The following is a 24,255-nucleotide window of genomic DNA, read 5'->3' on the forward strand; positions in this document are numbered from 1 at the left end:
TATTTATGCTGCAGTAGTTTATGTGTTGGGGGGCTAGGGTCAGTTTGTTATATCTGGAGTACTTCTCCTGTCTTATCAAGTGTCCTGTGTGAATTTAAGTATGCTCTCTCTAATTATCTCTTTCTTTCTCGGAGGACCTGAGCCCTAGGACCAGGCCTCAGGACTACCTGGCATGATGACTCCTTGCTGTCCCCAGTCCACCTGGCCATGCTGCTGCTCCAGTTTCAACTGTTCTGCCAGTGATTATTATTATTTGACCATGCTGGTCATTTATGAACATTTGAACATCTTGGCCATGTTCTGTTTTAATCTCCACCCGGCACAGCCAGAAGAGGACTGGCCAACCCTCATAGCCTGGTTCCTCTCTAGGTTTCTTCCTAGGTTTTGGCCTTTCTAGGGAGTTTTTCCTAGCCACCGTGCTTCTACACCTGCATTGCTTGCTGTTTGGGGTTTTAGGCTGGGTTTCTGTACAGCACTTTGAGATATCAGCTGATGTACGTAGGGCTTTATAAATACATGTGATTTGATTTAAAATGTTCCTTCCCAGAGCCCGAGACTTGGTTCACGCACTGCCGAAGTCAGATTAAAACTCCTTGTATACTATTTTATCTCACTAAAGAAGAATTTGCTATCACATACATTCCTGGCCCCAAAACATTTGAGAACCCCTGGCCTAGGCTACTCCACACAGCCCTATTTCCTCAGCATTCCTAAAGCTGTCCACATCAGCCTGAGGGGAGCAGCTCAACAACCTCTCTCTGCTTTGTCTGCGGCATCGCACCTTCACTTCCCAGTCCTGTTCACTGAATTATGTAGTGCGTTTAGGTACAAATCTTATCAGGGAACCTGAGATACAAATGCAAAATGAAGCCTAGTGTATCAAGTTTGGTATGGAATACAGAATTAGTACAAAGCAAACACAATTTTGACTCGAGGGACACATTGGGCTTTTTAAAAACCGGCAGAGGGACGATTTGTTCATCAAAAGCAATTTGCGGGCCAGAAAAAGGGCAGTTATTTGACATTTTTTATTTAACTATCTAGTTTCGACATTCAAGAGTGGCCTGGAGTGTTGTGTACACTCCTCCCCACCCATGATTTTGACAGAGCAATGAGCAGTGCAATTGTCAGACAAGACCGTAATACTCCTAATACACAGGGAAAGAGCTTTTTATTTTGAGATTCATTTCTGTGACATTCATGTAGGACTGAGATTTATGCAGGTTAACCGTGCTCTCACTAGGTCTCAACCACAGATCAAAACTACTTGACATGTTGTTTGGGTATCTGTTTGGTTTAGTATCTATACTACCATATCGTCTATACTGTATGTTGCTGTTGGAACTTTTCAAGGCCCTCCCCAAATTGACCCCCAATTCATAACGGGATCCGGTAAAAGTTTGCTCTCAAGAATCTGTAACGTAACATGTTTTATCCTGGTTGTTAAGGAATGAAAATGTAGCGCTCAGCCAGAGAAAGACATTTTGACAACACAATAAGCAATATACTTGCAACAACAGCCATTTCATAACTTCTTGGCCTAATATGTGACGCCCATGAGAGGGTGGTAATCTATGTGGTATAGAATGAAATGAGGCAGATACATGAGGCTCCCGAGTGGCAGAGCGGTCTAAGGCACTGCATCTCAGTGCTAGAAGCATCACAGCAGACCCTGGTTCAATCCTGGGCTGTATCACAACTGGCCGTGATTAGGAGTCCCATAGAGCGGCGCACAATTGGCCCAGCATCGTCCAGGTTAGGGTTTGGCTGGGTTTAACTTCTTTTTTTAAAATCTTTATTTAACTAGGCAAGTCAGTTAAGAACAAATTCTTATTTACAATGACGGCCTACCTGGGAACAGTGGGTTAACTGCCTTGTTCAGGGCAGAATGACAGATTTTTACCTTGGGTAGGCCGTCATTGGAAATAAGAATTTGTTCTTAACTGACTTGCCAAGTTAAATAAAACTATGGAGCGTAGGGTTGGTAAATGTGACAAGCCATGCAATCACATGGACGTTGTATATGAAGTGATTGCCTACAGTCTATTTCAGCACCTTTCGGGCAGTCAACATGTCACCCTGTTGCATTGCTAAAATGATTAAGATACAAAACATCCTTAATTAAAAACAACACAGACTTCCAAATGTGACAGGAAGTGCCATGAAAACATCAAAACCTAAGAATCTGATGACAACAGAGCAGAAGTGATTCCATACGCATGCCTCCATCTGACAGACTCAATTCAACCTCCTCCACAAGTCCTTATCACAGTCCTAATAACAAATTTCACAGTCCTTATCACAGCCTAATCACAGCCTTGGGGCGGCAGCGTAGCCTAGTGGTTAGAGCGTTGGACTAGTAACTGGAAGGTTGCGAGTTCAAACCCCCGAGCTGACAAGGTACAAATCTGTCGTTCTGCCCCTGAACAGGCAGTTAACCCATTGTTCCCAGGCCGTCATTGAAAATAAGAATATGTTCTTAACTGACTTGCCTGGTTAAAAATAAAAAAATAAAAATAATAATAAAGTCCTTAGAGCAGCATTACCACAGTCCGTAGAACAGTCCTTAGAACAGCCTTATCACAGTCCTTGTCACAAGTCATAGAGAGAAGGGAACACTACCAAGTCATTATTACTGACACAGAGACGGGAGAACATTACCAAGTCCTTTTCACTGACACAGAGAGGGGGGATACTACCAAGTCCTTATCACTGACACAGAGACGTGGGAACACTACCAAGTCCTTTTCACTGACACAGAGAGGGGGGATACTACCAAGTCCTTTTCACTGACACAGAGAGGGGGGATACTACCAAGTCCTTTTCACTGACACAGAGACGTGGGAACACTACCAAGTCCTTTTCACTGACACAGAGACGTGGGAACACTACCAAGTCCTTTTCACTGACACAGAGAGGGGGGATACTACCAAGTCCTTTTCACTGACACAGAGACGTGGAAACACTACCAAGTCCTTATCACCACCACAGAGAGGGGGGATACTACCAAGTCCTTATCACTGACACAGAGACGTGGGAACACTACCAAGTCCTTATCACCACCACAGAGAGGGGGGATACTACCAAGTCCTTATCACCACCACAGAGAGGGGGGATACTACCAAGTCCTTATCACCACCACAGAGAGGGGGGATACTACCAAGTCCTTATCACCACCACAGAGAGGGGGGATACTACCAAGTCCTTATCACCACCACAGAGAGGGGGGATACTACCAAGTCCTTTTCACTGACACAGAGACGTGGGAACACTACCAAGTCCTTTTCACTGACACAGAGACGTGGGAACACTACCAAGTCCTTTTCACTGACACAGAGAGGGGGGATACTACCAAGTCCTTATCACTGACACAGAGACGGGAGAACATTACCAAGTCCTTTTCACTGACACAGAGAGGGGGGATACTACCAAGTCCTTTTCACTGACACAGAGACGTGGAAACACTACCAAGTCCTTATCACCACCACAGAGAGGGGGGATACTACCAAGTCCTTATCACTGACACAGAGACGTGGGAACACTACCAAGTCCTTATCACCACCACAGAGAGGGGGGATACTACCAAGTCCTTATCACCACCACAGAGAGGGGGGATACTACCAAGTCCTTATCACCACCACAGAGAGGGGGGATACTACCAAGTCCTTATCACCACCACAGAGAGGGGGGATACTACCAAGTCCTTATCACCACCACAGAGAGGGGGGATACTACCAAGTCCTTATCACCACCACAGAGAGGGGGGATACTACCAAGTCCTTATCACCACCACAGAGAGGGGGGATACTACCAAGTCCTTTTCACTGACACAGAGACGTGGGAACACTACCAAGTCCTTATCACCACCACAGAGAGGGGGAATAATACCAAGTCCTTATCACTGACACAGAGAGGGGGGATACTACCAAGTCCTTATCACCACCACAGAGAGGGGGGATACTACCAAGTCCTTTTCACTGACACAGAGACGTGGGAACACTACCAAGTCCTTATCACCACCACAGAGAGGGGGGATACTACCAAGTCCTTATCACCACCACCACCACCACCACAGAGACAGGGGAATAATACCAAGTCCTTATCACTGACACAGAGAGGGGGGATACTACCAAGTCCTTATCACCACCACAGAGAGGGGGGATACTACCAAGTCCTTATCACCACCAGAGAGAGGGGGGATACTACCAAGTCCTTATCACCACCAGAGAGAGGGGGGATACTACCAAGTCCTTATCACCACCACAGAGAGGGGGGATACTACCAAGTCCTTATCACCACCACAGAGAGGGGGGATACTACCAAGTCCTTATCACCACCACCACAGAGACAGGGGAATAATACCAAGTCCTTATCACCGACACAGAGAGGGGGGATACTACCAAGTCCTTATCACCACCACAGAGAGGGGGGATACTACCAAGTCCTTTTCACTGACACAGAGACGTGGGAACACTACCAAGTCCTTATCACCACCACAGAGAGGGGGGATACTACCAAGTCCTTATCACCACCACAGAGAGGGGGGATACTACCAAGTCCTTATCACCACCACAAAGAGGGGGGATACTACCAAGTCCTTATCACCACCACAAAGAGGGGGGATACTACCAAGTCCTTATCACCACCACAGAGAGGGGGGATACTACCAAGTCCTTATCACCACCACCACAGAGACAGGGGAATAATACCAAGTCCTTATCACTGACACAGAGAGGGGGGATACTACCAAGTCCTTATCACCACCACAGAGAGGGGGGATACTACCAAGTCCTTATCACCACCACAGAGAGGGGGGATACTACCAAGTCCTTATCACCACCAGAGAGAGGGGGGATACTACCAAGTCCTTATCACCACCACAGAGAGGGGGGATACTACCAAGTCCTTATCACCACCACAGAGAGGGGGAATAATACCAAGTCCTTATCACCGACACAGAGAGGGGGGATACTACCAAGTCCTTATCACCACCACAGAGAGGGGGGATACTACCAAGTCCTTTTCACTGACACAGAGACGTGGGAACACTACCAAGTCCTTATCACCACCACAGAGAGGGGGGATACTACCAAGTCCTTATCACCACCACAGAGAGGGGGGATACTACCAAGTCCTTATCACCACCACAAAGAGGGGGGATACTACCAAGTCCTTATCACCACCACAAAGAGGGGGGATACTACCAAGTCCTTATCACCACCACCACAGAGACAGGGGAATACTACCAAGTCCTTATCACCACCACCACAGAGACAGGGGAATACTACCAAGTCCTTATCACCACCACCACCACAGAGACAGGGGAATACTACCAAGTCCTTATCACCACCACCACCACAGAGACAGGGGAATACTACCAAGTCCTTATCACCACCACAGAGACAGGGGAATACTACCAAGTCCTTATCACCACCACAGAGACAGGGGAACACTACCAAGTCCTTATCACGGACACAGAGAGGGGAGAATACTACCAAGTCCTTATCTCTCCCACAGAGAGGGGAGAATACTACCAAGTCCTTATCACTGCCACAGAGAGGGGTGGGGAATACCACCAAGTCCTTATCACTGACACAGAGAGGGGAGAATACTATCAAGTCCTTATCTCTCCCACAGGGAGGGGAGAATACTACCAAGTCCTTATCACTGAGACAGAGAGGGGGGAACAAGTACTTATCACCACAGAGACAGGGGAAAACAACCAACTCCTTATCTCTGCCACAGAGAAGAGGAACACTACCAAGTCCATATCACTGACACAGAGAGGGGGAACACTACCAAGTCCTTATCACTGCCACAGAGAGGGGGGATACTACCAAGTCCTTATCACCACCACAGAGAGGGGGGATACTACCAAGTCCTTATCACCACCACAGAGAGGGGGGATACTACCAAGTCCTTATCACCACCACAAAGAGGGGGGATACTACCAAGTCCTTATCACCACCACAAAGAGGGGGGATACTACCAAGTCCTTATCACCACCACAGAGAGGGGGGATACTACCAAGTCCTTATCACCACCACCACAGAGACAGGGGAATAATACCAAGTCCTTATCACTGACACAGAGAGGGGGGATACTACCAAGTCCTTATCACCACCACAGAGACAGGGGAATACTACCAAGTCCTTATCACCACCACAGAGACAGGGGAACACTACCAAGTCCTTATCACGGACACAGAGAGGGGAGAATACTACCAAGTCCTTATCTCTCCCACAGAGAGGGGAGAATACTACCAAGTCCTTATCACTGCCACAGAGAGGGGGGATACTACCAAGTCCTTTTCACTGACACAGAGACGTGGGAACACTACCAAGTCCTTATCACCACCACAGAGAGGGGGGATACTACCAAGTCCTTATCACCACCACAGAGAGGGGGGATACTACCAAGTCCTTATCACCACCACAAAGAGGGGGGATACTACCAAGTCCTTATCACCACCACAAAGAGGGGGGATACTACCAAGTCCTTATCACCACCACAGAGAGGGGGGATACTACCAAGTCCTTATCACCACCACCACAGAGACAGGGGAATACTACCAAGTCCTTATCACCACCACCACAGAGACAGGGGAATACTACCAAGTCCTTATCACCACCACCACCACAGAGACAGGGGAATACTACCAAGTCCTTATCACCACCACCACCACAGAGACAGGGGAATACTACCAAGTCCTTATCACCACCACAGAGACAGGGGAATACTACCAAGTCCTTATCACCACCACAGAGACAGGGGAACACTACCAAGTCCTTATCACGGACACAGAGACGGGAGAACATTACCAAGTCCTTTTCACTGACACAGAGAGGGGGGATACTACCAAGTCCTTATCACTGACACAGAGACGTGGGAACACTACCAAGTCCTTATCACCACCACAGAGAGGGGGGATACTACCAAGTCCTTATCACTGACACAGAGACGTGGGAACACTACCAAGTCCTTTTCACTGACACAGAGACGTGGGAACACTACCAAGTCCTTTTCACTACCACAGAGAGGGGGGATACTACCAAGTCCTTATCACCACCACAGAGAGGGGGGATACTACCAAGTCCTTATCACCACCACAGAGAGGGGGGATACTACCAAGTCCTTATCACCACCACAGAGAGGGGGGATACTACCAAGTCCTTTTCACTGACACAGAGACGTGGGAACACTACCAAGTCCTTTTCACTGACACAGAGACGTGGGAACACTACCAAGTCCTTTTCACTGACACAGAGAGGGGGGATACTACCAAGTCCTTATCACTGACACAGAGACGGGAGAACATTACCAAGTCCTTTTCACTGACACAGAGAGGGGGGATACTACCAAGTCCTTTTCACTGACACAGAGACGTGGAAACACTACCAAGTCCTTATCACCACCACAGAGAGGGGGGATACTACCAAGTCCTTATCACTGACACAGAGACGTGGGAACACTACCAAGTCCTTATCACCACCACAGAGAGGGGGGATACTACCAAGTCCTTATCACCACCACAGAGAGGGGGGATACTACCAAGTCCTTATCACCACCACAGAGAGGGGGGATACTACCAAGTCCTTATCACCACCACAGAGAGGGGGGATACTACCAAGTCCTTATCACCACCACAGAGAGGGGGGATACTACCAAGTCCTTTTCACTGACACAGAGACGTGGGAACACTACCAAGTCCTTATCACCACCACAGAGAGGGGGAATAATACCAAGTCCTTATCACTGACACAGAGAGGGGGGATACTACCAAGTCCTTATCACCACCACAGAGAGGGGGGATACTACCAAGTCCTTTTCACTGACACAGAGACGTGGGAACACTACCAAGTCCTTATCACCACCACAGAGAGGGGGGATACTACCAAGTCCTTATCACCACCACCACCACCACCACAGAGACAGGGGAATAATACCAAGTCCTTATCACTGACACAGAGAGGGGGGATACTACCAAGTCCTTATCACCACCACAGAGAGGGGGGATACTACCAAGTCCTTATCACCACCAGAGAGAGGGGGGATACTACCAAGTCCTTATCACCACCAGAGAGAGGGGGGATACTACCAAGTCCTTATCACCACCACAGAGAGGGGGGATACTACCAAGTCCTTATCACCACCACAGAGAGGGGGGATACTACCAAGTCCTTATCACCACCACCACAGAGACAGGGGAATAATACCAAGTCCTTATCACCACCACAGAGAGGGGGGATACTACCAAGTCCTTTTCACTGACACAGAGACGTGGGAACACTACCAAGTCCTTATCACCACCACAGAGAGGGGGGATACTACCAAGTCCTTATCACCACCACAGAGAGGGGGGATACTACCAAGTCCTTATCACCACCACAAAGAGGGGGGATACTACCAAGTCCTTATCACCACCACAAAGAGGGGGGATACTACCAAGTCCTTATCACCACCACAGAGAGGGGGGATACTACCAAGTCCTTATCACCACCACCACAGAGACAGGGGAATAATACCAAGTCCTTATCACTGACACAGAGAGGGGGGATACTACCAAGTCCTTATCACCACCACAGAGAGGGGGGATACTACCAAGTCCTTATCACCACCACAGAGAGGGGGGATACTACCAAGTCCTTATCACCACCAGAGAGAGGGGGGATACTACCAAGTCCTTATCACCACCACAGAGAGGGGGGATACTACCAAGTCCTTATCACCACCACAGAGAGGGGGGATACTACCAAGTCCTTATCACCACCACCACAGAGACAGGGGAATAATACCAAGTCCTTATCACCGACACAGAGAGGGGGGATACTACCAAGTCCTTATCACCACCACAGAGAGGGGGGATACTACCAAGTCCTTTTCACTGACACAGAGACGTGGGAACACTACCAAGTCCTTATCACCACCACAGAGAGGGGGGATACTACCAAGTCCTTATCACCACCACAGAGAGGGGGGATACTACCAAGTCCTTATCACCACCACAAAGAGGGGGGATACTACCAAGTCCTTATCACCACCACAAAGAGGGGGGATACTACCAAGTCCTTATCACCACCACAGAGAGGGGGGATACTACCAAGTCCTTATCACCACCACCACAGAGACAGGGGAATACTACCAAGTCCTTATCACCACCACCACCACAGAGACAGGGGAATACTACCAAGTCCTTATCACCACCACCACCACAGAGACAGGGGAATACTACCAAGTCCTTATCACCACCACCACCACAGAGACAGGGGAATACTACCAAGTCCTTATCACCACCACAGAGACAGGGGAATACTACCAAGTCCTTATCACCACCACAGAGACAGGGGAACACTACCAAGTCCTTATCACGGACACAGAGAGGGGAGAATACTACCAAGTCCTTATCTCTCCCACAGAGAGGGGAGAATACTACCAAGTCCTTATCACTGCCACAGAGAGGGGTGGGGAATACCACCAAGTCCTTATCACTGACACAGAGAGGGGAGAATACTATCAAGTCCTTATCTCTCCCACAGGGAGGGGAGAATACTACCAAGTCCTTATCACTGAGACAGAGAGGGGGGAACAAGTACTTATCACCACAGAGACAGGGGAAAACAACCAACTCCTTATCTCTGCCACAGAGAAGAGGAACACTACCAAGTCCATATCACTGACACAGAGAGGGGGAACACTACCAAGTCCTTATCACTGCCACAGAGAGGGGGGATACTACCAAGTCCTTATCACTGCCACAGAGAGTGGGGATACTACCAAGTCCTTATCACTGCCACAGAGAGGGGGGATACTACCAAGTCCTTATCCCTGCCACAGAGAGGGGAGAATACTACCAAGTCCTTATCACTGCCACAGAGAGGGGGGATACTACCAAGTCCTTATCACTGCCACAGAGAGGGGGGATACTACCAAGTCCTTATCCCTGCCACAGAGAGGGGAGAATACTACCAAGTCCTTATCACTGCCACAGAGAGGGGGAACACTACCAAGTCCTTATCACTGACACAGAGGTTGGGGAATACTACCAAGTCCTTATCACTGACACAGAGGTTGGGGAATACTACCAAGTCCTTATCACTGACACAAGGACTTGGTAGTGTTCCCCCTCTCTATCACTGACACATAGAGGGGGAACACTACCAAGTCCTTATGACTGCCACAGAGAGGGGGGAATTATACCAAGTCCTTATCGCTGACACAGAGGGGGAACACTACCAAGTCCTTATCACTGCAACAGAGAGGGGGGATACTACCAAGTCCTTATCACTGACACAGATACGGGGGAACACTACCAATTCCTTATCACTGACACAGAGAAGAGGAACACTACCAAGTCCTTATCACCGGCACAGAGATGGGGGATACAACCAAGTCCTTATCAAGGACACAGAGAGGAGGGATACAACCAAGTCCTTATCACGGACACAGAGAGGGGGAACACTACCAAGTCCTTATCACTGACACAGAGAGGGGGGAACATTACAGAGGGAGGGTTTTCACTTTCCCTCACTAACCCAGACAGATTTTCATTCCATGCCGACACCATCATTGATGCTAAAGTTGTCTCTCTTTCCCCAACACACACACACACACACTAATTCTTTCTCCTTCTGCAGCTAGCCTGAGTTAAAAATAGCTCTCCCTCTCCCCTTCTCCGTTTACATAAGTACACAGCGGGGGGAGGGGAGCACTTCCGGTGTGGCTACCCAGCATCTGATCCACAACACAGGCTGGGCTGCTGGGTGTGGGAGACTGGAGGAGGGCTGACATACCCCGCAATGCAGGAAAGACCTCCATCTATATGTCTCTCCCCCTTTAGCCTGCACCTAACTGTCTGTCTACCTGCCTGCCTCTCCGTCTGTCGTCTTCCTGCCTGTCTTTGACGTTCCAGGAGCGGCTCGCATCCCTGGGCCAAGAATAACAAACCAGAATCACATTTCAAAACAAGGGAGAGATTTCATGATCATCTTGCTGCAAAGCTTTAATGCCCCCCCCCACCACCAACAGCATCCATCTTCCAAGAACTCTGGATTCATGTGACCAGTGCATGACTTATAACATAGTCAGGTCTGACAGAGACAAAAAAAACAGATAAGAAACAATTCCAGAAATGAAAAGCTATGAGCTGATGAGGGAAAGGTAACCTCTACTGTAAAACTCTCTCCCACCCAACACAGCCAACCCTCTCCCTCCCAACACAGCCAACACTCTCCCTCCCAACACAGCCAACACTCTCCCTCCCAACACAGCCAACCCTCTCAACACAGCCAACCCTCTCCCTCCCAACACAGCCAACCCTCTCCCTCCCAACACAGCCAACCCTCTCCCTCCCAACACAGCCAACCCTCTCCCTCCCAACACAGCCAACCCTCTCCCTCCCAACACAGCCAACCCTCCCAACACAGCCAACCCTCTCCCTCCCAACACAGCCAACCCTCCCAAAACAGCCAACCCTCTCCCTCCCAACACAGCCAACCCTCTCCCTCTCAACACAGCCAACCCTCTCCCTCTCAACACAGCCAACCCCCAACCCTCTCCCTCCCAACACAGCCAACCCTCTCCCTCCCAACACAGCCAACCCTCTCCCTCCCAACACAGCCAACCCTCTCCCTCCCAACACAGCCAACCCTCTCCCTCCCAACACAGCCAACCCTCTCCCTCCCAACACAGCCAACCCTCTCCCTCCCAACACAGCCAACCCTCTCCCTCCCAACACAGCCAACCCTCTCCCTCTCAACACAGCCAACCCTCTCCCTCCCAACACAGCCAACCCTCTCCCTCCCAACACAGCCAACCCTCTCCCTCCCAACACAGCCAACCCTCTCCCTCTCAACACAGCCAACCCTCTCCCTCCCAACACAGCCAACCCTCTCCCTCCCAACACAGCCAACCCTCTCCCTCCCAACACAGCCAACCCTCTCCCTCCCAACACAGCCAACCCTCTCCCTCCCAACACAGCCAACCCTCTCCCTCCCAACACAGCCAACCCTCTCCCTCCCAACACAGCCAACCCTCTCCCTCCCAACACAGCCAACCCTCTCCCTCCCAACACAGCCAACCCTCTCCCTCCCAACACAGCCAACCCTCTCCCTCCCAACACAGCCAACCCTCCCAAAACAGCCAACCCTCTCCCTCCCAACACAGCCAACCCTCTCCCTCCCAACACAGCCAACCCTCTCCCTCCCAACACAGCCACAATGAAAATATATTGGAATATGCACAAATCTCCAGCATATACAAATAAAAAAACAAGCTATTGTAAAACACAATCTCAACAACAGCCACAGTGTAGAGTGAAACAACAGCCACAGTGTAGAGTGAATCAACAGCCACAGTGTAGAGTGAAACAACAGCCACAGTGTAGAGTGAAACAACAGCCACAGTGTAGAGTGAAACAACAGCCACAGTGTAGAGTGAAACAACAGCCACAGTGTAGAGTGAATCAACAGCCACAGTGTAGAGTGAATCAACAGCCACAGTGTAGAGTGAATCAACAGCCACAGTGTAGAGTGAATCAACAGCCACACTGTAGAGTGAATCAACAGCCACACTGTAGATTGAGGATGCCATTGTCAGCTGGACAAATTTAATAAGTCAGCAACAAAGCAGTTAAATGAAAATAAAAATGCATACTTAACCTGTCCTGAAGTTTGAGTCTGTGTGTGTGTGTGTGTGTTTCATAACAGGGGCAAAGAGTGGGTGGGTACTTACTACTGTGCACAGTCGATCAGCTGGTACTCATTGGATCTCTCGAAGCAGGCCTTCACCCCCTCGTCTTGCCATAGGGTCTTAGCATGCTCATAGAACTCCTGCAGAACAACATAACACAGAGAACTGGATCAGGCCAGTACATGGGTAGACAGTTAAACCGGTTGCCAACTTGGACCCAATTCAGATTAGAAAGGTCCTTCAACATTATTTACATTTCAGGTATTCATTTCATTCAGGCAATAGAAAATATAGTCCTAGGCCCTACCCCCGCGGCCCTACCCCCGCGGCCCTACCCCCGCGGCACACCTGTACATCTCAAATTATTGGATAATTGAGCGATAGTTCACCTACATACAGTACGTAGGATCTTAATTTTATCCAGTTTCCTACAGCAGGAAAATAATCCTGGAGCAACAGGAAATGTGAATTATGTGGATTAAAGACGGGTGGGTTGTTTAGGGAAAGGGATACCTAGTCAGTTGCACATCACGGAAAGCATTCAACCAAAATGTGTCGTCCACATTTAACTCAAGCCTCCTTATCACTGACACAAGGACTTGGTAGTGTTCCCCCTCTGAATCAGAGGGGGGGGCTGCCTTAATCAATGTCCAAGTCATCAGTGCCCTGGGAGAAGTTGTTGTTTGGGGTTAAATGCCTTGTTCAAGGGCAGACCGGCAGATTTTTCCACCTTGCCGCCTCTGGGATTTGAACCAGCAACCTTTATGTTACTGGCCGCGCACTCTTAACTGCTGGGCTACCACTAGCAACTACAATGTGTGCACAGCTATGGGGAAAAACAGTGGTTATCGCGACGTTGTCAGCCAACCCGTCTATAATTAATGGCCATTTTTGTATGGATGTGATACATTTTTCGTAAGGGAAAATCAAGTCTGAAATTATAAAGTGGAAATTACAAACTTCAGAAGCCTTTTTAAACTCCAAATACACTACATGTTCTACATGTCTTTAGCCTATCAGAAGGTAAGATGAAGAAGCAATGCTTGTTTAAATCTATCCTATCTAACCTACCCAGGCTTTTGCTCTAGTCATATTATAGCAAACTACACCAGCTAATCCTGAGGAGGAGATAATTAATATGATCATATGTGTTTAAAGTTAGACTGAAACAAAATCCTGCAGGAGCTGCCCAGGAGGGTTGGCAATCCCCGGGCTAGCATAGAGGCTAATAGGCTGACCACACCGCTCGCGTCGCAAAATAAATTTAGAAATCTATGTTTTTCAATTATTGCACCCACACTGCTCACGCGTGTCAACGAGCGTCCTTTCTATTTCTGACGCAGATCGCACTGCAAGTCCTGCCTCTCCCATCTCCTCATTGGTTTATAGAAGCAGGTACCCACGTGCCATCTCCTCATTGGTTATACCCACGTGGGGGTAAGACGAACTGTGTTGCCAGTCGGTGTAGTAATATTATGAAAGTTTAGATGCCAATAGCCATATAAGTTCAAATATGAAAATGCCTGGAAGGAGGAGAGATGACTAGAAACTATTCAGTTGGCCGTTTTATGTGTGGATTAATTGTCGGAGTAGAGGACCTTGTGCATTTCAGGTAAAATAACAACTCAATGTTTATATCCCAGGACAAATTATCTAGCAACAGCAAGCTAGCTAAATAGGACAAATTAGCTAGCAAGTGCAAGCTAACTAGCTAAATTGCCATAAATGTTTAATGCTTTTCGACCTGTTTCCAAATTAATGTAATTGGTTTAGAGTTTGTTTTGATATTTTAACCTGTGTGTCGTGATCATGTTTGGTGTAGGGGGACAAAATACATTTATGCACGATGGTGCAAGCGCGCAGCCTGTTTGAGTTCCGTATAAGAGTCAATTGGGAATTCAACACTAAATCAACCAATCAGAAAAAAATATGTTTAAGCTGAAAATTACATATTTGGGGCGGGTATTGCATGTGTTTTCCTTTAAGTGGTCTCATTGAACCTACAGCCCCTTAGTTGACAGTGGTTAGTGGAGACAAGAGTGGGCACAAGACACAAGAGATACATTCATCAAATCAAGCAGCCTACACATGAACGATGAGGGACAGCAACACCATAACAGAACCTCTGGAGTTTGAACAGTAACAAGACACAGGCTTACATGACAATTGATATGACTGCCAATGCCTGCATGCAAAAAAAAAAAAAGAAATGTCAGTCTCACTCTGACCACGCTAAAATCCTGACATTCACTCATGTTGTAAATCAATCAACGAGCATTTTAACACTAGTGACTAATTAGTAGGGTCAAGTGTTTCTCCTAACCATGTGGCAGGTAGCCTTAAGGTTAGAGCATTGGGCCAGTAACCGAAAGGTCGCTGGATCGAATACCGGAGCAAGGTGAAAAGGGTACAAGGTGAAAAATCTGTCACTGTGACCTTGAACAGGGCACTTAACCTTAATTGCTCCTGGGGCGCTGTACAATGGCTGTCATCCTTCTCCCTGAGGGTATCTCAGGGGGAGATGGGATAGGCAAGAAACACATTTCCATTACACCCTTGTGTGTAATAGGACAAATATAATAACCCCCCAAAATATTATAACCAAGTAGGCTAAAACTCCTGTCCCTATTCTTGAGGTATAGCATCAGCGTACATAGCTGAGGACAGACAGATAGCAACACACCTGTCCTGGTTCAAACTGGTGCTATATTTAGAGAAGTACAGAAGAGGAGGAGACAGATGAGGACAACGAACATATGGGTTGAGGAAGTTCACTGAGACAAAAGGCCATTACGTACAGTAGAAGAAACCAAACTCTTTAAGGAAGACACTGGGATGTAGTCAGTATATTCAAGGCATTGGCTAAGCTTAGTTTTCCTGTCCCTGTTCCCTGTCAGAACCCTAAGCAGAGCGGAGCGAAGCGGCAGGCAGAGTCAACCAGTCAGACTGGTTCCTGTTAGGCCCTAGCCTAGGGCCAGGAGATAGGGGGAGGGCGAGAGGGAGGAGGAGGAGGCGGCAGCAGCCAATCAGATAGTCTTCTCTGGCCAAACACACACAAACCCACATTAATATAATGAGTTAGATGCTTCAGAAAAGTAGTCAGAAGCCACAGACATTCCAATCCACAATATACAGTGCATTCAGAAAGTATTCAGACCTCTTGACTTTATTCATTTTTTAAAACATTACAGCCTTATTCTAAAATGGATTAAATAAATAATAAATCCTCAATCTACCCCATAATGACAAATACAGGTTTTTGAAATGTTTGCAAAATGTATTCAAAATAAAAAACAGAAATACCTTATTTACATAAGTATTCAGACCCTTAGATATGAGACTCGAAATTGAGCTCAGGTGTATCATGTTTACATTGATCACCTTTAATATGTTTCTACAACTTGATGGGAGTCCACATATGGTCAATTCAATTCAATTGATTGGACATGATTTGGAATGGCACACACCTGCCTCTATAAGGTCCCACAATGTAAATGTTAGAGCAAAAACCAAGCAATGAGGTTCAAGGAATTGTCTCAGAGTTGCTCTTTGGAGATGGGAGAACCTTCTAGAAGGACAACCATCTCTGCACCACTCCATCAATCAGGACGATGGTAGAGTGGCCAGACAGGAGCAACTCTTCAGTAAAATGCACACGACTTAGAGTTTGCCAAAAGGCACCTAAAGTACTTCTCTGGTCTGATGAAACCAAGATTGAACTCTTTGGCCTGAATGCCAAGCGTTACCTTTATTTAACTAGACTAGAACTAATTCTTATTTACAATGACAGCCTACCAGGGAACTGAGCTAACTGCCTTGTTCAGGGGCAGAACGACAGATTTTTACCTTGTCAGCTCAGGGATTCGATCCAGCAACCTTTTGGTTACTGGCCCAACGCTCTAACCACTAGGCTACCTGTCGTCACATCTGGAACAAACCTGGCGCCGTCACATCTGGAACAAACCTGGCACCATCCCTAAAGTGAAGCATGGTGGTGGTAGCATCATGCTGTGGAGATGTTTTTCAGCAGCAGGGACTTGGAGACTAGACAGGATCGAGTGAAAGATGAATGGAGCAAAGTACAGAGAGATCATTGATGAAAACCTTCTCCAGAGCACTCAGGACCTCAGACTGGGGTGAAGGTTCACCTAACAACAGGACAACGACCCAAAGCACACAGCCAAGAGGAAGCAGGAGTGTCTTCAGGACAAGTCTCTGAATGTCCTCTAGTGGCCCTGCCAGAGCCCGGACTTGAACCCGATCAAACATCTCTGGAGAGACCTGAAAATAGCTGTGCAGCAAATCTCTCCCCTTCCAATCTGACAGAGCTTGAGAGGATCTTCAGAGAAGAATGGGAGAAACTCCCCAAATACAGGAGTGCCAAGCTTGTCGTGTCATACCCAAGAAGACTCAAGGCTGTAATCACTGCCAAAAGGTGCTTCAACAAAGCACAGAGTAACGGGTCTGAATACTTATGTTAATGTAATATTTTTGGTTTGTCATTATGTATTATGTGTAGATTGATGGAGAATTATATATATTTTTTATCCATTTCAGAATAAGGATGTAACGCAACAGAATGTGGAAAAAGTCAAGGGGTCTGAATAGTTTCCGAATAGATGACTTTGGCACAGCAACAGACCATATAAAATATCTCCAAATCTATAGAAAGCATCAGGGCAAATTCTCACCAAGTTTCACGTTTTAGTCGTATGTATGGGATACACATGGTATACACCGTCCAATGAAATGCTTACGTGCAGGTTCCTTCGACAATGCAACAACAATAAGAAATAATACAAGGCTCAGTAGAATAAACAGGAAGTCAATATTTACAAGTTTTACAGAAGAGGGGATTGGGGGGCAAACTCTCACCTAAAGATGCAACTTCTGATTCAGAATAGGAAAACTGCTTATCCTGCCTGCCTGCCTGCTTATCCTGCCTGTTTCCCTGTCTGTCTGTCTGCCTACCCAGCTGCCTGCCAACCCTGGGAACAGGCAGTTTGGAAGGAATCCCTGAGGGTCCTGGTGTTTCAGAGGGGAACTCCCATCAGACTCATTTAGTGTTGTTAAACACAATCAGTGTTAACAGGCACAGGCCATGCATCTCTCAGGTGAGAGTCTCATTCAATTGTGAGCATCCCAAGGAGAGCACACCTGCTAATTACTGAACCACAAAACAGCCAGACACCATACTGTAGTAGCTTTCATGGCTGATGTGATGTTCCTCGAGGAACTTATTGGCTATTCCTCCATTCACTGACTGGTCGTATTCCTCCATTCACTGACGGGTCCTATTCCTCCATTCACTGACTGGTCCTATTCCTCCATTCACTGACGGGTCCTATTCCTCCATTCACTGACGGGTCCTATTCCTCCATTCACTGACGGGTCCTATTCCTCCATTCACTGACTGGTCCTATTCCTCCATTCACTGACTGGTCCTATTCCTCCATTCACTCACGGGTCCTATTCCTCCATTCACTGACTGGTCCTATTCCTCCATTCACTGACTGGTCCTATTCCTCCATTCACTGACTGGTCCTATTCCTCCATTCACTGACTGGTCCTATTCCTCCCTTCACTGACTGGTCCTATTCCTCCATTCACTGACTGGTCCTATTCCTCCATTCACTGACTGGTCCTATTCCTCCATTCACTGACTGGTCCTATTCCTCCATTCACTGACTGGTCCTATTCCTCCATTCACTCACGGGTCCTATTCCTCCATTCACTGACTGGTCCTATTCCTCCATTCACTGACTGGTCCTATTCCTCCCTTCACTGACTGGTCCTATTCCTCCATTCACTGACTGGTCCTATTCCTCCATTCACTGACTGGTCCTATTCCTCCATTCACTGACTGGTCCTATTCCTCCATTCACTGACTTGTCCTATTCCTCCATTCACTGACTGGTCCTATTCCTCCATTCACTGACTGGTCCTATTCCTCCATTCACTGACTGGTCCTATTCCTCCATTCACTGACTGGTCCTATTCCTCCATTCACTGACTGGTCCTATTCCTCCATTCACTGACTGGTCCTATTCCTCCATTCACTGACTGGTCCTATTCCTCCATTCACTGACTGGTCCTATTCCTCCATTCACTGACTGGTCCTACTCCTCCATTCACTGACTGGTCCTACTCCTCCATTCACTGACTGGTCCTACTCCTCCATTCACTGACGGGTCCTATTCCTCCATTCACTGACGGGTCCTATTCCTCCATTCACTGACGGGTCCTATTCCTCCATTCACTGACTGGTCCTATTCCTCCATTCACTGACTGGTCCTATTCCTCCATTCACTGACGGGTCCTATTCCTCCATTCACTGACTGGTCCTATTCCTCCATTCACTGACGGGTCCTATTCCTCCATTCACTGACGGGTCCTATTCCTCCATTCACTGACGGGTCCTATTCCTCCATTCACTGACTGGTCCTATTCCTCCATTCACTGACTGGTCCTATTCCTCCATTCACTGACGGGTCCTATTCCTCCATTCACTGACGGGTCCTATTCCTCCATTCACTGACTGGTCCTATTCCTCCATTCACTGACTGGTCCTATTCCTCCATTCACTGACTGGTCCGATTCCTCCATTCACTGACTGGTCCTATTCCTCCATTCACTGACTGGTCCTATTCCTCCATTCACTGACTGGTCCTATTCCTCCATTCACTGACGGGTCCTATTCCTCCATTCACTGACTGGTCCTATTCCTCCATTCACTGACGGGTCCTATTCCTCCATTCACTGACGGGTCCTATTCCTCCATTCACTGACGGGTCCTATTCCTCCATTCACTGACTGGTCCTATTCCTCCATTCACTGACTGGTCCTATTCCTCCATTCACTGACGGGTCCTATTCCTCCATTCACTGACGGGTCCTATTCCTCCATTCACTGACTGGTCCTATTCCTCCATTCACTGACTGGTCCTATTCCTCCATTCACTGACTGGTCCGATTCCTCCATTCACTGACTGGTCCTATTCCTCCATTCACTGACTGGTCCTATTCCTCCATTCACTGACTGGTCCTATTCCTCCATTCACTGACTGGTCCTATTCCTCCATTCACTGACGGGTCCTATTCCTCCATTCACTGACGGGTCCTATTCCTCCATTCACTGACTGATCCTATTCCTCCATTCACTGACTGGTCCTATTCCTCCATTCACTGACGGGTCCTATTCCTCCATTCACTGACGGGTCCTATTCCTCCATTCACTGACTGGTCCTATTCCTCCATTCACTGACTGGTCCTATTCCTCCATTCACTGACTGGGTCTATTCCATCATGCCTTAAATTCAAACACATAGACCTATATCTCGTTAGCAGCCAGTTTAACTAATGTGCATAGTTTCAACAGTTTGAGGTGGACATTTTTCTTTGGGGCAAGAACTCAGAATGAGACTGCGGAATCCAATTAGGGTTTGAACTAGTCTGTGTTAGCCCACTGAGCTAAACGAGCACCATCAGAGAACAACCCGGAAACATGCCAACATGACAGGGAGAATAAGTAAGTATTAATTAGAAAAATACTTACCGATGTAAATTCAAAATCCTTCTGATTTACTAGGTTTAGGATGTATTCGATTCGGAACTGGTGTGCTGGGTTGGCTAACCGGACTGGGGGCGTCAGTGTACTCATGGCTGTCACTATAGTCTGGAATGGAGGAAAAATAGAAAAACCTTGACTTACAAAATCTACAGAATTTTTCAAATGTTTTTGTAAATCTTGAAATGTGTTAAAGACTTCCTCTATTGGATACTAGTACTGCTAACTCATGTAAACAATGTAACCAAGAGGGAGAAATCAGCAGTAAACAGCACCAATTACTGACCTCTATAGCTTCTTTTATGTTGTTTTTAATGTCTTGAATTTTCTGTTTTTTCTCCCTGTGAAGCATGAAAATAGATATTTAGAATCACGATAATGAGGAAGTCAGTGTATAACAGCATACCACATTAATGTCATCAAAATCACCATAAAGGTGTAGCAATGCTTGACATGGAAAAGAAGAATGGCAATCTTTACTCATTGACGAAGTCTGCAAACCCTAAATAAAAGGGACAGACCACACAGATTTTGCATCCATAAAAAATGGTTGCCAATGGTTTTTCTATGGGGCTCATGCATTGATGGACGATAGAGACAATTTAATTTGGATAGATAGATAAATAGTGCATTCTTCATGCATTTCATCAGTCTGTGTAGCTGGGCTGATATAATGTAGGAGTTTCAGTGACAGAGTAAAAGCAGTGCACTGTATGACTGAGAGGAGGCTCCACTACATTCCTCACACTAAGACCTCAAAACACCCTGTTTAAAATAAACTGCCATACCAATCTCTTCTCACCTCTGCCATTCCACTCCTCTCCCTTATCATCCACTCTCCCTATCATTCTGTCACTCCCCACCTCCCATCACCTTCTGTCCTCCTCATCCCACTCTCCAGCACCTTGTACTGACTGGCACTGCCTGTCCAACTTCCAGTAGGTAGGTACAACATTCTAGTCTGAGGGGCAGGCTGAGACAACCACACGGAACTGAAGCAAGAACGATAGAGATCCCCTCCCTCCATATATTTATCAATAGCCTACACCAGGGTGTCTGGCTGTGGAACACAAACCCGGACAACAACTGTCCTGAATTGACCATCAATACAATCTGTATTCGGTCCCTGTTATGAACTGACTGACTGGCTGATGTGTGTGCAAGTGTGTGTGTGTGTGTGTGTGTATGTAATTTTGACCTACTATGTTTTTAAATTGCATTATTTCTATGAGGTGATCAGTATTATATGTTGCGTATGTCATGTAGGAGCAGTCGTTCTTGTACGTCCAACAAAAAGGCCCCCCTCTGGGACAATAAAGTTGATCTGATCTTATTAAGACCTGTCAACTGTGCCATATGGGGAAGCCAAGGTGTGGAATGATCAGAATCATGACCAGTAAAATTAACAATACAGCCACTGTGCGTAACCTGAGAATCCACGGAAATGGAACCTGAGTGAAGTCATATTGTTGGCAAAACAAAAGCTTAAGGCAAATTACTGTTTTTAATGAGAGGTCCTATAGTATTGATGTTGGCATACTATATGACATACTATACTGGCTAGGAAAAGAAGTTAGTGAAACCAAAATCTTCAGCATTTTCTCTCGATGAGCAGGGTTACAAGACCTACTAGCCTGAACGCAGTAGGCTATGCATGTGATTTCAAACGATTCAAAAACTATTTCAAGGATCTGTTGAATAATTGGTGCCATCTAGCAAAACACTTGTTGTTTAAAAAACTGTTTATAAAATAGGCAATTCATAGAGCAATACACTTTGTAAATATTATCAATTAACTCAAGCAGTTTCACCTATAGTCATAACAAACACCCAGTCTCTGGCGACAAACACCCATATACTCTCTGGGGTGGGGTGGAATTGCACACCCAAGATAATTGAAAATGTAGCTACATTGCAAGAAACAGGTGAATATGCATTAGCCAAAGTTCGCCATCACACTCGCACATACCCTCACAGTGAATTTACTGTTCCTTGCTACCTTGTCACTTTTTTATTTATTTTGTATGCTGGAGTACGCATATAATTTGACAACAACACTTACAATGCCTCTTACTTCAGGAGATCTCACTGATGATATCAGTGTGTGTAATTCGGTTGTCAAGGTAACAACCTGTATCTGCTGCTACATTTACATTTGAGTCATTTAGCAGACACTCTTATCCAGAGCGACTTACAGTAGTGAGTGCGTACATTTACATTTGAGTCATTTAGCAGACACTCTTATCCAGAGCGACTTACAGTAGTGAGTGCGTACATTTACATTTGAGTCATTTAGCAGACACTCTTATCCAGAGCGACTTACAGTAGTGAGTGCGTACATTTACATTTGAGTCATTTAGCAGACACTCTTATCCAGAGCGACTTACAGTAGTGAGTGCGTACATTTACATTTGAGTCATTTAGCAGACACTCTTATCCAGAGCGACTTACAGTAGTGAGTGCGTACATTTACATTTGAGTCATTTAGCAGACACTCTTATCCAGAGCGACTTACAGTAGTGAGTGCGTACATTTTCATTGATACTGGTCCCCTGTGGGAATCGAAGCCACAACCATGGCGTTGCGAGTAACATGCTCTACCAACTGAACCACACGGGACAATAGCAGGTACGCGCTCACCCCTAAACAAGCTGAACCCCAATATTTATGAAAAGGCATTTGTACGTTTTGACTGTGGTCCTGAACTTGGTCAACCCGGAATGAAAATGCCACCCCCAGGTTAAAAAGAAGTGTGAACCCTCTTGTATCTTCAACCTGATTGGGGTGAATGCCAGTGTGAGATTGCCATTCAAGCCATATACTACAGTATCTATTTATTTAATAAGCCATTGGGGGTGTGGTATGTGGCCAATATAACACGGCAAAGGGCTGTTCTTAGGCACGACGCATAGTGGACTGCCTGGACACTGTCACGACTTCCGCCGAAGTTGGTCCCTCTCCTTGTTCGGGCGGCGTTCGGCGGTAGACGTCACCGGCCTTCTAGCCATCGCCGAACCGCTTTTCATTTTCCATTTGTTTTGTCTTTGTTTTACACACCTGGTTTCAATTCCCCAATTACATGTTCATTATTTAACCCTCTGTTTTCCCCATGGTTTTTGTGAATGTTTGTTTTATGTATTTCGGTCCGATTGTGTGTGCTTGGTATTACTACATGTATTTGGTCATTTTGAGTAAAGTTACTTTTATTACTCATCTCTGCTGTCCTGCGCCTGAGTCCTCTGCACCAGCTACACCCAGACCTTTTACAGACACAGCCCTTAGCTGTGGTATATTGGAAATATAAACTCCGCAAAAAAAAGAAATGTCCCTTTTTCAGAACCCTGTCTTTTAAAGAGAATTTTTAAAAAAAATCACTAAAATTTCACAGATCTGCATTGTAAAGGGTTTAAACACTGTTTCCAACGCTTGTTCAATGAACCATAAACAATGAATGAACATGCACCTGTGGAAAGGTCGTTAAGCGTACAGACGGTAGGCAATTAAGGTCACCGGTATGAAAACTTAGGACACTAAAGAGGCCTTTCCACTGACTCTGAAAAACACCAAAAGAAAGATGCCCAGGGTCCCTGCTCATCTGCGTGAACGTGCCTTAGGCATGCTGCAAGGAGGCATGAGGACTGCAGATGTGGCCAGGGCAATAAATTGTGAGACGCCTAAGACAGCACTACAGGGAGACAGAACGGACAGCTGATCATCCTCGCAGTGGCAGATCACGTGTAACAACACCTGCACAGGATCGGTACATCCCAACATCACACAGGTACAGGATGGTAACAACAACTGCCTGAGTTACACCAGGAACACACAATCCCTCAATCAGTGCTCAGACTGTCCACAATAGGCTGAGTGAGGCTGGACTGAGGGCTTGTAGGTCTGTTGTAAGATAGGACCTCACCAGACATCACCGGCAACAACGTCGCCTATGAGCACAAACCCACCATCGCTGGACCAGACAGGACTGGCAAAAAGTGCTCTTCTCTG

General features: G+C 46.8%; 1 pseudogene; it reads right to left on the reverse strand.

The window, feature by feature from the left end:
• Positions 1 to 24,255, reverse strand: part of LOC109898982 (guanine nucleotide-binding protein G(s) subunit alpha-like) — a 48,270-nt pseudogene that overhangs the window by 9,970 nt on the left and 14,045 nt on the right.

This window comes from Oncorhynchus kisutch, linkage group LG1, assembly GCF_002021735.2.
Source record: "Oncorhynchus kisutch isolate 150728-3 linkage group LG1, Okis_V2, whole genome shotgun sequence".
NCBI classification, from domain to species: domain Eukaryota; kingdom Metazoa; phylum Chordata; class Actinopteri; order Salmoniformes; family Salmonidae; genus Oncorhynchus; species Oncorhynchus kisutch.